This window comes from Urocitellus parryii, chromosome Y, assembly GCF_045843805.1.
Source record: "Urocitellus parryii isolate mUroPar1 chromosome Y, mUroPar1.hap1, whole genome shotgun sequence".
In the NCBI taxonomy this organism is placed as follows: domain Eukaryota; kingdom Metazoa; phylum Chordata; class Mammalia; order Rodentia; family Sciuridae; genus Urocitellus; species Urocitellus parryii.
This window is the reverse complement of record NC_135548.1, coordinates 22,839,078-22,852,749: the sequence shown is the minus strand read 5'-3', so window position 1 is coordinate 22,852,749 and position 13,672 is coordinate 22,839,078. Positions and strand designations below refer to the sequence as shown.

The following is a 13,672-nucleotide window of genomic DNA, read 5'->3' as shown; positions in this document are numbered from 1 at the left end:
AGGTCCCAATCCCTGCTCTTTGCTCTTCTGCTTTTCAATAAGTCCTGAGGCTCTGGAGGGTGGGAGTAGCCTCCAGTGCTAGGGAGTATCCCTAGCAGAGGCTCAGAGGTCCTCCTGGGCTCTTTTGGGGGCCCTTGGCGATGGCCACATTCAGATACTGGCTAGAAGCCAGGGGAGGGAGCTTGGGGTAAGGGGAGGGCCCTGAGGGAGGGGTCAGACTCCTTAGGAAAGAGTTAATGCGAAGAGGGGGAGGGGATAAGATGAAGAGACCCACCAAAGGGAAGGCTCAGGTAGGGAAAGAACTGCAGAGGGATGTCTGGTGGGGGAAAGGGAGCTTGCAGGAGCAGGGCGTCAGAAGTAGGGGGCTTCCCCCTCTGCACCCACATTGCAGGGCCGCCAACTTCCAGCCACGGCGGCGACTTTCAGTTTCATTTCCACGGACCCTCCTGCCTGGGCTGCAGCCGCTGCTGAGATGCCCAGTATGTTCAGCTGCCGTCAGCTCCAGGAGACCGCCAGTGTTTCCTAGTCGTTCGGGGACTGGACATGGAGACAAATCTAGAGCAGCTGCGAACCATTTATAACAGCGACTTCAAGATCAGGTAGGGGCCTATGCACCCGGCCGAATCATGGGCCCTATGTACCTCTGCTGCCTCCTGCCACTCCCCTCACACTTCTCAATTTAGTGCAACCAAACTGTATGTGATACTAATCATCACTAATTATTACTGAGGTCTCCTATGTGCCAGGTGCTGGGCTAAGTGGCTTGCCGCAATGCTACTACTATCTTGGGTGAGGCTCACAGCAATCTTTAAGAGGCAAGCCTTGCCATTCCCATTTCATAATGGAGGGAAGGGAGGCTCCCAGAGGTTCAGTAATGGCCCAGGTAGCGAGATCACACCCCTCACCTTGAAACACTGTGCCCTTCCTCTTTTGCCTGGGTAGTGCCCATTCATCTTTGGGAGACCAGTCCCTTCCCCTAGGCTGCCCTGGGAGCCTCAGAGGCTGCACTGCGGTCACACACTGAAATCTCTGGGTTCAGTCTGAGTGCTTCTCAAGGCAAATCTGGCCTACGTCACCAAGACTCGGGTCAGGCTCTTCAAACTGGACCACTGGACTGACTTGCAGCTCCCAGAAAAGAGGAGAATGAAACTGAGCTCAGATATCAGCAAGCACCACAAGTCACTGCTAGCCAAGATCTTTTATAATAGGTGTGTGTCCATGTGTGTTTGTTCGTGAACACACCCTTGCTTGTGAGGGGTGCTCAGGGCATGGGGGAAGGGACTGTCTAACCAAGAAGAGTAGTTTGCTCAGGTTGTGGGGAGGCCTCTTCCTTAAGGAATGGCGGAAGCAGGTGGGGGGCTTGACTGTGGGTGGGAGCATGGCTGGCACTCTCCCCAGGGCATCCCCCAGCCCAGGCTGCTCCTGCCCTGGCCCCCACCCTTGACTCCCACTCTCCTCAGGGCTGAGTATCTTCACAGGAAGCATGGGGTGGACATAGAAGTCCAGGGGCCCCATGAAGCACAAGATGAGCAACTCCTTATCTGCCTGGGTTTGAACCACAAGGTGGTGGTGACCCTGAGGCTCCGGAACAGAGGAAACAAACATGCTACCCTCAGTCACCTCTTCACACTCTGCCAGAAACCCCAGTTTGCCTTCTACTATGTTGACCAGGAGCTGCCCTGCCCACTGGGCCCCAATGAGTAGCTTTCCAAAGGGAAAAACTCTGGTGGGCAGGGCTTGTCCTAGCAGGGCTGCAGCTTTGGAGCACACACTGTGGCTGTCCAGTGGTCTCCTCTCGGGATGGATCCGGTTGGGGGAGTGTCAGGTTCAGCATGTTGGTGGGAGGGTCCCTGCCTTCCCTCCCCCCTCCCATTCACTCAGCCTTCTTCCTGCAGGTGAATGCTATGAGTTGCATGTGCAACGTAAGACCAGCTTTGTGGGCTACTTCTCAACCATGGTGCTCTGGGAGCTGCTGGGACCTGGGGAGTTGGGTTCAGAAGGAGATGGCACTTTCTACATTTCCCGTTTCTTGGCTGCCATCGCCCACAGCCCTTTGGCTGCACAATTGAAGCCCATGACTCCCTTCAAGCACACCTGGATAACTGGAAACCCTGTGTTGACCAACTGGATAGATGAAGGAGAAAGACCTGACCTGTAAGCCCTCCCTCCAGACCTGACAGGGCTTGGCATGTCCTTATCACAACAGTGTGGGCCCTTGGGAAAAACCCAGAGCTGGGAACCAGGGGCCCCTTTATTCCCTCCTCTGGGCTCAGAAAAAATTTTCTGCCTAGGAAGCAAATTGTAGGAGAGTAGCAGGAACAAGGACAGTATGAAAACATTTTTTAAGAAGTGTTTTAACTGTGTAATGAATTATCAGGCAGCCCATTATTGTTTGACACCTCTCTCTCTCTCTCTCTCTCTCTCTCTCTCTCTCTCTCTCTCTGTCTCTGTCTCTGTCTCTCTCTCATAGCATTGGGGATCAAAACCATGCATGATAAACCCATGTTCTACCCAGCCCACTCTCTTCTCTTTTTAAATTAGAAAAAAATTGGTAGTACTGGGAATTGAAATCAGGGACACTTTACCACTGAACTTTAGCCCCAGTCCTTTTTGTTTTGAGACAGGGTCTTGCTAAGTTGTTGAGACTGGCCTTGAACTTTTGATCCTTCTGTCTCAGCCTCCTGAGGTGCTGGGATTATTGGCATGCACCACCACACGCAGATCTCTCTCTTTTTAAAAACAACTTTACTGAAAGAATTCACATATCATACAGGTCAGTGATTTTTTTTTAGTATGTTCACAGATATGTGCAACCATCATTACAGTCAGTATTAGAACATTTTATTATGCCAAAGAAGAGCGACCCAGTACCCTTCAGTTACCACCCTTTTATCACTCACCCACCTGTTCAGTGCTTAGCAGCCACTCACTTTTTCTCTGTTTCCATAAATTTCCCTATGCTGGACATGTCATGCGAGTGGACTCATGTGTAAACATCTTTTCGACATAGCTAGCTAGTTACAAAATACTGTAGGACCTTCACAGTTAGATAATTGTTCACTTTTTGTTAACAATATATAGGTGCCAGGTGAGTAGCACATGCCTATAATCCCAGTAACTTAGGAGGCTGAGGCAGAAGAATTACAAGTTTGAAGCCAGCTTCAGCAACTTTGTGAGGCCCTACGCAACTTACTGAGACCCTGTCTCAAAACCAAAATTAAAAAGGGCTGGCTAGGGATGTGGCTGAGTGGTAAAGTGCCCCGGGTTCAATTTCTGGTACCCCAAAACAAAAACTATATATATATATATAATATAAATTATATATATATATAATATAATATAATATAATATAATATAATATAATATATTATATTATTATATAATATAATATATATTATATATTATATATAATATAATATATAATATATATTATATTATATATAATATAATATAATATAAATTAACCTGGAAGTCTGAATACCCCCCAAAATTAACATTGACTGTCTCAGAATGGTAAAAATGTTATTATAATTTTTTGACAGATTCTTTTTTAATAATGAAAATGTATTATAAATAATATTTTTTAAATATTCCAACTATTGGGCTTTCCCAAATTGGTCCAGCCATGGACCGAGCAGCCACATGAGCTAGTGAGCTCCATGTCCTTGGGCAGAGGCTGCTGACCACCCTTTGGCAATGGCATCACAGGGGTCCTTGTGCATCCTCCACGGAGGGGCATTCCCAGAGTCTTGAAGGTGACAAGTTCAATGTTTATGAAAGCTTTTCCCCCCACTTCTGCAGTGCTAAAGGCTATGACTTGAAGCTAAGTATGGAACTGGGGACCTACTACCCACCCCCACGCCTCAGGCAGCTGCTCCCCATCCGTCTTCAGGGAACAAGTATCTACACTGCCTCAAAGGAGATTGCTGAGATCAAGTAAGTGCCTCCCCTCGATACCCCACTCCTGTCTTCTCTCTCCCTGCTGGCCTCTGCCTGTTGCTTTGGATGTCTGTCCAGCCTCCCAGTCTCTATTCGTTCACCCTTGCTGAGCATGCCCACTTGCCAGGTGCTGTTCCAAATGGGCCTTGCCCATTCTGGTGGGGAACAGTGAGCACTGATCATTTCTTTTATTTTATCTTGTACATTCCATATTCTGGTGAGTGCTTTGAAGAGCTCAAGTAATGCTAAAGTAAAACCAAAGCAGGACAAGGGGATGAATTGGTGATATTTTACAGAGAGCAGTCAGTCCTGGCCTCTTTGAGGAGGTGACATTTGAACAGAGAATGACATTTGAATGAGGTTAGGGTGTGAGTCATGGAAGGAAGATCTGGGGGAGAATGTTTCCGCCATAAGTTCTACCACGGATACTCAAGTCAGGTCTGAGGTTGGGTCAAGGACATCAGAGGAAGCCAGAGTTGGGGCTCCCTTCTTCAAGGCCTCTGACCCAATCCATTTCTCTGTCCTTCTGGTCTTCTCTGATTCCTGGTGTGTTCCTAGTTGCAAATGGGAGAGGTAGATGCTCCTGGTCATGGGGATGCTTGACCTGTCCCTTTCCTGCCCTTCCCACTTCACCCCCCAACCATCACTGCCAGGGCCCAGCTGGAGACAGCCCTGACGTGGAGGAACTATGAGGTGAAACTCTGACTGCTGCTGCACCTGGAGGAGCTGCAGATGGAGCACGACATCCGGCACTATGACCTGGAATCGGTGCCCATGACCTGGGACTCCGTGGACCAGAACCCCAGGCTGCTCACTCTGGAGGTTGGGGCTCAGATCAGTGCAGGGAGGGCAGGCTCAAGTCAGCCAACCTCTATAGGCCATTTCTAAATACAGGGCAAACCTAGAAGAAGGATGAAATGGTTCCTGTCCCAGAGGGGTCAGCAAGGGGTAGGGTGGGCATCCTTTGCCCAAAATGGTGTCAGAGCAGGACATTGGGGTTTTAATCTAGACTTTGCTACTACTGGCTGTGTGATCTTGGGCAAGATCCTTGCTTTCTCTGAGCCATAGTTTCCTTATCAAAAAAGCATAGAGCTGGACTGGATAATTCATAGGCCCCTTTCTAGCACACAGATTTTGAATGTGTGTACCTTAGACCAGAATTACCCACGAGAATGAATTTCTCCACACAAATGCAGGTGGGAAGAGAGAACAAGGATGATCAGGGCAAGATGACTACAGGAGATGAGTTTTAACAATATTTTAAAGGCAGAGTAGAACTGAGCTGGTGAGAGGGCAGCTGAGTAGAGTGGGAAGCGGCTGCCAGGCCTTAAACTAGCACCCTGGAGTTCTGCACCTGGGAAGGTTGTAGTCTTCCTCTCCCCAAAGCTCCTGTCTGGTGGGAGAGGAAGGGAAACAGGGAAAACACAGCTCTCTGAGTCTTGGGATAGAAGGCCAGAGACTCAGTTTTCATCCCTCAGGGGTCTAGAGAGCCTGGGGGTTGGGTCTTTCAGTGACCATGCTTGGGACAGAAGCTTGCTTACGTTCACACCCTGTAGGTTCCTGGTGTGACCGAGAGCCACCCCTCAGTGCTGCGGAGGGACCACCTGTTTTCCCTTCTGTCCTCTGAGACACACCAGGAGGACCCCATCACCTACAAGGGCTTCATGCACAAGGTGGAACTGGACCATGTCAAACTGAGCTTTTCCATGAGGTGGATGTTGGGGGAACCCTTCTTCAGTCTTCTCCCTCAGGCCAGGGGAGAAGAGAGGCTTTCTCCTAAGATGAGTGGATCCCAAGCACAGGGCAGGCACTTTTCTTCCAGGGAACTCTGAGCTACCTCAGCAGCTGCCACTCCTAGGGAGCTTTTATGGAAGTCTTGGAAAGAGGGAGTAGAGCAGAGGGAGGTGGAAGGAGGTCCTGGCTTTTTACTGTCTGCCCCACCTAACTGGAGCTACTCTACCATTCTCCCTATCCAAACCCTCCTGAGCCGATTTGTGGATGGGCTGACCTTCAAGGTGACCTTCACCTTCAACCGTCAGCCCTTGTGGGTCCAGCATTGGGCCCTGGAACTGACAGGGCGCTGGCTGCTGTGGTCCATGCTTTTTCCTGTGCCCTCCCATGGGGTCCCGCTGCTGCCCTCAGATGTGAAGCTCAAGTGAGACTGAGGGCAGGGGACTCCAGGGCTGGTTGGAGTGTGGGGCTTGGGGATGGAGTCCGAGAGGCCTCTGGGATGCTGGATAAGTTCAAGTTCAGATTCCCAGCCTCCCTGCCAGGCTGTATGACCGGAGTCTGGAGTCAAACCCAGAGCAGCTGCAGGCCATAAAGCACATTGTTATGGACACCACACATCAAGCCCCCTACATCATCTTTGGGCCTCCAGGCACTGCAAGATTGTCACATTAGTGGAGGCCATTAAGCAGGTGAGGCTTGAGGATAAACCTGGGACCTATATCCTTGACTCCCCCAGATGGAGCGGTTTTCCCCAAATTCTGATTTCCTTCATCTCCCTGAAAGTTCTTGTTTCTCAGCAGCCATCAAAAGGAGGTGGGGAGGGCTGGGGCTGTAGCTCAGTGGCAGAGCACTTGCCTAGCATGGGTGAGGCACTGGGTTCAATCCTTAGCATCACATAAAAATAAACAGATAAAATAAAAGCATCCTGTCCATCTACAACTACAATTTTTTTTTTAAAGTGGGGAGCTAGAGTCAGTGTGTCTGTTGAGCACTGTTGGGTAGGTTGGGCACTGTGTGGCTCTTGGAGTGACTTTTTGCATTTCGGTATTCATAGACTTGTGTGTTTTATTGCAGTTGTTGACCCACGTCAAAGTGCTAATTGAACTAGCAGGGCTCCAGGATAGAACTTGTCATTTATATCACTGCCTCCCTTGGCTGTGGGAGGCAGATGCTGCACTGTCCCAGTGTGAGTCACCAGAGTTTGGGAAACTGCTTCCCACACTCTACCTGTCTGCATCTCAGGTGGTGAAGCACTTGCCCAAAGCTCACATCCTAGCCTGCGCTCTGTCCAACTCGGGTGCTGATCTTCTCTGTCAGCGGCTCTGGGTCCACCTGCCCAGCTCCATCTACTGCCTCCTGGCCCCCAGCTATCAAATGTTGGCAAATAGAAGGAACAAGTGGAACTCTTATCTACTGCTAGTGAGGATCTAAAATGGTACACTTTCAAAAGAAGTTTAAAGCAGTCTTGAAAAAACATTGAACTCATACATACTCTATGATCTGGCATTCTGTTCCTAGTTTTTGCCTTAGTAGTAAAACTTATTTGTCTATACAAAGACATTTTCACAAATATTCCCAGAAGCTTTATTTATAAGGGCAACAAACAACACAAAAACACCACACACAAATAAACACCAAATATCCACTCATGGGTGAATAGATAATGCTGGTATATCCATTTAATAGAATATTACTCAACATAAATGAAGCAATAAACTGTTACATAGATAACAACATTGATGAGTCCCAAAACAATTACACTGCATAAAATAAGTTGGACATTTATAGAGTATATACTATTTACCATTCACCTAACATTATAAAAAATATAAATATGTAGTGACAGAAAGAAGACAAGTTGCTACCTAGGGATGAGGGTGCTAATTAGTTATAGAAGGGAAGGAAACAAAATTATAGGAGAAAACTTTGGGAATTATTTTAATTGTGATTGTGGTTTCAAATAAGTATAAATCAAAACTTTCAAAATTATACATTTTAAATATGTACAGCTCACTGCATAATAATGATAACTCATTAAGCTGCTAATATTTAAAAGCAACCAATCATACAACTTAATATTTATATAGATTACTTTATAAATGTCATAAAATATAATGGAGCGGTTCAAGATAAGATCCATGTTATGTTGGGGGTGGTTATTGCTTTTAAATAACATGTATTCTTTACTATACCTAGGCAGGATGACATAACTAAATGTAAAATATCATAAAATTCAAAACACTACAATAGTGGTCACTGCTCTTAACTACATATCCAGGTAACTTTGGGAAGTTTTTCTATCTTCCCAACTCATTTGTGAAATGTTGGGCTTTTCCTCAAGGAAATTTAAACATCCTCCTAATTTTCCAGTTCTCTATCTAGGCAAGGAACTAATTATTTTTGGTACTGCAATTGAATCCTGGGGTACTTTACCACTGAACAACATACCCACCCCTTTTAAAAAATATTTGAGATGGGGTCTCACCAAGTTGCTTATGGTCTTGCTAAGTTGCCAAGGCTGGCACTGAACTTGCAATACTTCTGCCTCAGCCTGCTGAGTTGGTAGGATTACAGGTAGGTCACAGTATGCAGAAAGTACATAAATTTCTTGTGGGTGGTCATAGGTTTCAGTCATGTCAACACCTGCTCATAAATTAGAAAGAGTCAGATGCTTTCTACATACTAAGTTCCCCAAAGATACAAAATATTGAGAATGTGATATTAATAAAGTAACAAGAAAATGACCTATTTCCAGTAAAATAATTCTTTCTGATAATCTTTACATATCTCTCTATATTTTGAAATAATTTTCTTTCTTATAAGAGGGTATTTTCTTCTTTGTATTACCTCAAATACTTCTCATTTTAAATCTCACTTATTATGGTATTATTTAGGTTTCAAGTTCAACATTTTAGCACGGATCAAAATAATCACTAATTTTTAGTCTGAACTTTGACCATCTAAGTGTCTCATGATCAAAACCCATAGTTTCAAATATTTGAAAATTAAATAACAATTGTAACTTTTAAAAAACTTGAGATATACAAAAAAATCTTATGAGGTTGGTATTATTTAATTAACTGTTTAGATGATGAAATTGAAAAATAATGATTGTTATATTTCCTATATGATACCCTGAACACCACTCACATTTTCTCCAGATTGAAATAAAATATATCCCTTCATGGCACTTTTTAATCTTAAAAAACACTCATATTTCATAAACTATAATAAGATAAAAGCCTATAAATTTTTATTCCTGGCTTTCACCTTTCTTATTGCCATTATGTACAAAAGAAAAATTGCTTCTGAACTTGAAGTCAAAGTGTTAAAAATAAATCTGGACTGTACTGATGTTTCTTCCCTGTTTCTGAAATAACTGTTTAAATTGACTCAGGGGATTATTCTAATGATTCACTAGCCTTTGATAACTACTGAAAAGAAGTAAAAGAGATGGTTGTGCAGGAAAGTATCTATTAGTTCCTAACACATTTCAAGGAAAAAAAAAATATGTGTGCTTAAAGTATGCTAAGCATTTCCAGATATTCCATGTGACCTCTTTGACTTAGCATATCTACTACTGAAAGAAAGTATCTTTTCTAGTCTACTCAGTGAAAAAATAATCTCAGAATCCACAAGTCATATGAAATTCACAATGATAGCATATTTTTAAAATATTCATCTAAAAGCAAACACTACAAACACTAATTCAACTTGATGACATACAGAAAAGGTGAGACAAATCAAGCCTAGTGGTAAATGAATAAGTTTTGATTTTAAAAGTATTCTAGTTCTACCTCTTAAATAAGTCTAGATGCAAATTTAAATTAATAAATCTCACTAATATCTGCATAACCGATCATTGTGATCTATACTCATTGTAATATTGTTTTATAAAAATAATTATTAAAAACATAAAAGAGGTAACATACAAAACATATTCTGATATCAGTGATTAGTGTACAACTGATTTCAACTCCATTGTAAGAAGTTGATTGTGATTACAAACACAATAGAAACTCTCACAAACAGTATCCAAAATGACCCATATGGAGACAAATATGAAGGATATCTTCACAAATAAATGTATTAAAACCAGAGAATCCTGTTTGAGTAATAAAAAAAACAATAACAACAACCAAAAGAGGCCTTACCAAAATTACTCTTCTGGAGAAACTGATTTTAAAAGCCAAACATTATGCAAGAAGTTAATAGATTTAAAGAAATAGAGAATGAATAGACATGCATGAAGGAGGAAGGATATAAAAAAATGAAAGCCCATTTTCCTGAATTTTAGCCTGAAATAAGTTATAGTTATTCACTTTATAAAACAGCTGGGTAACTGTTGGGAAAAAACTACACTTTTTCTCATCTGGACTACCAGACAACTGAAATTGGGATAATATGGCTGAAGGAATACTTCATAGAATGTAACACCTAAAACTCTCTGCCCAACTCTGTGCCTGATATTTGACACCAGTATACAAAGACAAGATTCAGAGCAGTTCCCCAAATGACAAGAGATCTGAAGTGGTCTACTGGCTACAACTGCCACTAGAAAAGGTAGTTTAATAAGACCATTAATTATTAAAAGGAAAGTCTAAGCATTTAGTTCAGAAAAAAGAATTAATCAAAATTCCTAAAATTGATATTTATGTGTCCAAGATACAGTACAAATTTTTAAAGAAAAGAAGAAGAAAACTGGACTGGGGTTATGGCTCAGTTGTAAAGCACTTGCCTAGCATGGATGAGGCACTGGGTTTGATCATCAGCATCACATAAAAAGATAAATAAATAAGGTTATTATGTCCATCTGCAACTAAAATATATATTTTAAAATGAAGATGGAAACTATGGAACTAGATGAAAAAAAGTCAAACAGAGATCAACTATGAGGTGCATATTTTGAAATATCAAACACAAGGATTTAAAAGTAGCTTTTCTAATAATATATCAGGGGGTAAAAAAACCTCAAAATGAATGAAAAATGAAAAAAATGGGAAATTCCATAAAAATAGAAATAATAAATAAATTAACATGAAAATTTTAGAATTAAAAAGAAATTAAAGAGTAGACTATTGCGGGAGGTCAAGCCCAGCAGCTCAAAACCACTTACACCTGCTTATGCAAGACTCAGGCTCACAGGAGGACTGGTCTACTCCTCCCCAGGTGGGGAAGACAAATCCTCAGAAAGGGAAATGAGGAAAACTACCCCATTTACAATAGCCTCAAAAATAAATAAAATTCTTGGGAATCAACTTAACAAGAGAGGTGAAAGATCTATATAATGAAAACTACAGAACCCTAAAGAAAGAAGTCAAAGAAGACCTTAGAAGATGGAAAGATCTACCTTGCTCTTGGATAGGCAGAATTAATATTATCAAAATGACTATACTTCCAAAAGCACTATCCAGATTTAATGCAATTGCAATCAAAATTCCAATGACAATCCTCATAGAAATAGAAAAAGCAATCATGAAATTCATCTGGAAAAATAAGAGGCCCAGAATATCTAAAGCAATCCTTAGCAGGAAAAGTAAAGCAGGTGGCATCACTATACCAGACCTTAAAATATACTACAGAGGAATAGTAGCAGAAACAGCATGGTATTGGCAAGAAAACAGACTGGTAGATCAATGGTACAGAATATAGGAAACAGACTAACCCACAAAATTATAATTATATTTTTTAATGATTTAAAAAATATATGACAGCAGAATGCACTAAAATTCTTATTACACATATATAGCACAATTTTTCATATCTTTGTATATAAAGTATGTTGAAACCAATTCGTGTATAAGTATTTTATATTAGACAAAGGTGCCAAAAACATGCATTGGAGAAAAGATAGCATCTTCAACAAATGATGCTGGGAAAACTGGAAATCCATATGCAACAAAATGAAATTAAACCCTATCTATCACCATGCACAAAGTCAAATCAAAATGGATCAAGGACTTAGGAATAAAACCAGATACCCTGCATCTAATAGAAGAAAAAGTAGTCTCTAATCTCCATCATGTGATTTAGGCCTCAATTTCCTTGATAAGACTCCTGTGGTGCAAGAATTAAAATCAAGGATCAACAAATGAGATGGAATCAAACAAAACGCTTTTTTCTCAGCAAAAGAAACAATCTGTGAGGTGATAAGAAAGCCTACATCTTGGGAGCAAACTTTTACCCTTCACACATCACACAGAGCACTAATCTCTAGGATATATAAAGAACTCAAAAATCTAAGAACAAAAAAATCAAATAATCAAATCAATAAATGGGACAAGGACCTGAACAGACACTTCTCAGAAGATGATATACAATCAATCAATAAATATATAAAAAAAATCTCATCATCTCTTGCAATCAGAGAATTGGAAATCAAAACTATTCTAAGATAGCATCTCACTCCAGTCAGAATGGCAGCTATTATGAAGACAAACAACAATAAGTGTTGGTGAGGATGTTGGGAAAATTGTTACTCTCAAACAATGCTGGTGGGACTGGAAATTGGTGCAGCCAATATGGAAAGCAGTACGGAGATTCCTTGGAAATCTGGGAATGGAACCACCATTTGACCCAGCTATCCCTCTCCTCAGATGATATCCAATGGACTTAAGAACAGCATACTACAGGGACACAGCCACATCAATGTTTATAGCAGCACAATTCACAATATCTAAACTGTGGAGCCAACCTTGATGCCCTTCAGTGGATGAATGAATAAAAAAAAAAGTGGCATATATACACAATGGAGTTTCACGCAGCAATAAAAGAGAATAAAATCCTGGCATTTGCAGGTAAATGGATGGCATTGGAGAAGATAATGCTAAGTGAAGTCAGCCAATCCCCCAATAAAACAAATTCCAAATGTTTTCTCTGACATAAAAAGGCTGACTCATATTGGGGTAGTGAGGGGGGACATGGGAGGAATAGATAAATTCTAGATAGAAAAGAGGGGAGGGAGGGAACGGGAGGAGACAGGGGATTAGCAAGGATGGTGAAATGTGAAGAACACCATTATTCAAAGTACATGTATGAAGACTTGAATTGGGTGTCAACCTACTTTATATACAAACAGAGATATGAATCATTGTGATATATATGTGTAATAAGAATTGTAATACATTCTGCTGTCATGAATTTAAAAAAATAAAATCAATTTAAAAAAGATTTCATTTTACTCCAGTCAGAATGGCAGCTATTATACATACAAACAACAATAAGTGTTGGTGAGGATGTGGGGAAAAAGTACACTCATACACTGCTGGTGGGACTGCAAATTGGTGCAGCCAATATAGAAAGCAGTATGGAAATTTCTTGGAAAATTGGGGATGGAACCACCACTTGACCCAGCTAGCCCTCTCCTTGGTCTATACCCAAAGGACTTAAAAACAGTATACTACAAGGACACAGGCAAATGAATATTTAAAACAGCACAATTCACAATAGCTTAACTAGGGAACCAACCTAGATGCCCTTTAATAGATGAATGGATAAAAAATAATGTGGCATATATACAAAATGGAATATTACTCAGCAATAAAAGAGAATGAAATCAAGGCGTTTGCAGGTAAATGGATGGAGTTAGAGAAGATAATGCTATGTGAAGTTAGCCAATAGCAAAAGACCGAAATGCCAAATGTTTTCTTTGACATAAGGAGACTGATTCATAATGGGATAGGGAGAGGGAGCATGGGAGGAATAGACAAACTCTTGTCAGGGCAGAGGGGTTGAAGGGGAAGGGAGGCAGCATGGGGTCATAAATGATGGTAGGATGTGATGATCATTATTATCCTAAGAACATGTATGAAGACAAGAATTGGTGTAAATATACTTTGTATACACCAGAAATATGAAAAAGTGCTCTATATGTGTAAAAAGAATTGTAATGCATTGTGCTATCACATAAAAATTTAAAAAAAAAGAAAAAAGAAATTAAAATTAAAAACAAAACTTTGGTAAATTTACCAGACAAAAGAGATGGCAGAGGGAAGACAAAATA

The 13,672-nt window shown here is 41.6% G+C and overlaps 1 pseudogene; it reads left to right on the top strand.

The window, feature by feature from the left end:
* The first annotated feature begins 472 nt into the window (after positions 1-472).
* Positions 473-7,101, top strand: LOC144250978 (helicase MOV-10-like; annotated as a pseudogene).
* Positions 7,102-13,672: the final 6,571 nt, after the last annotated feature.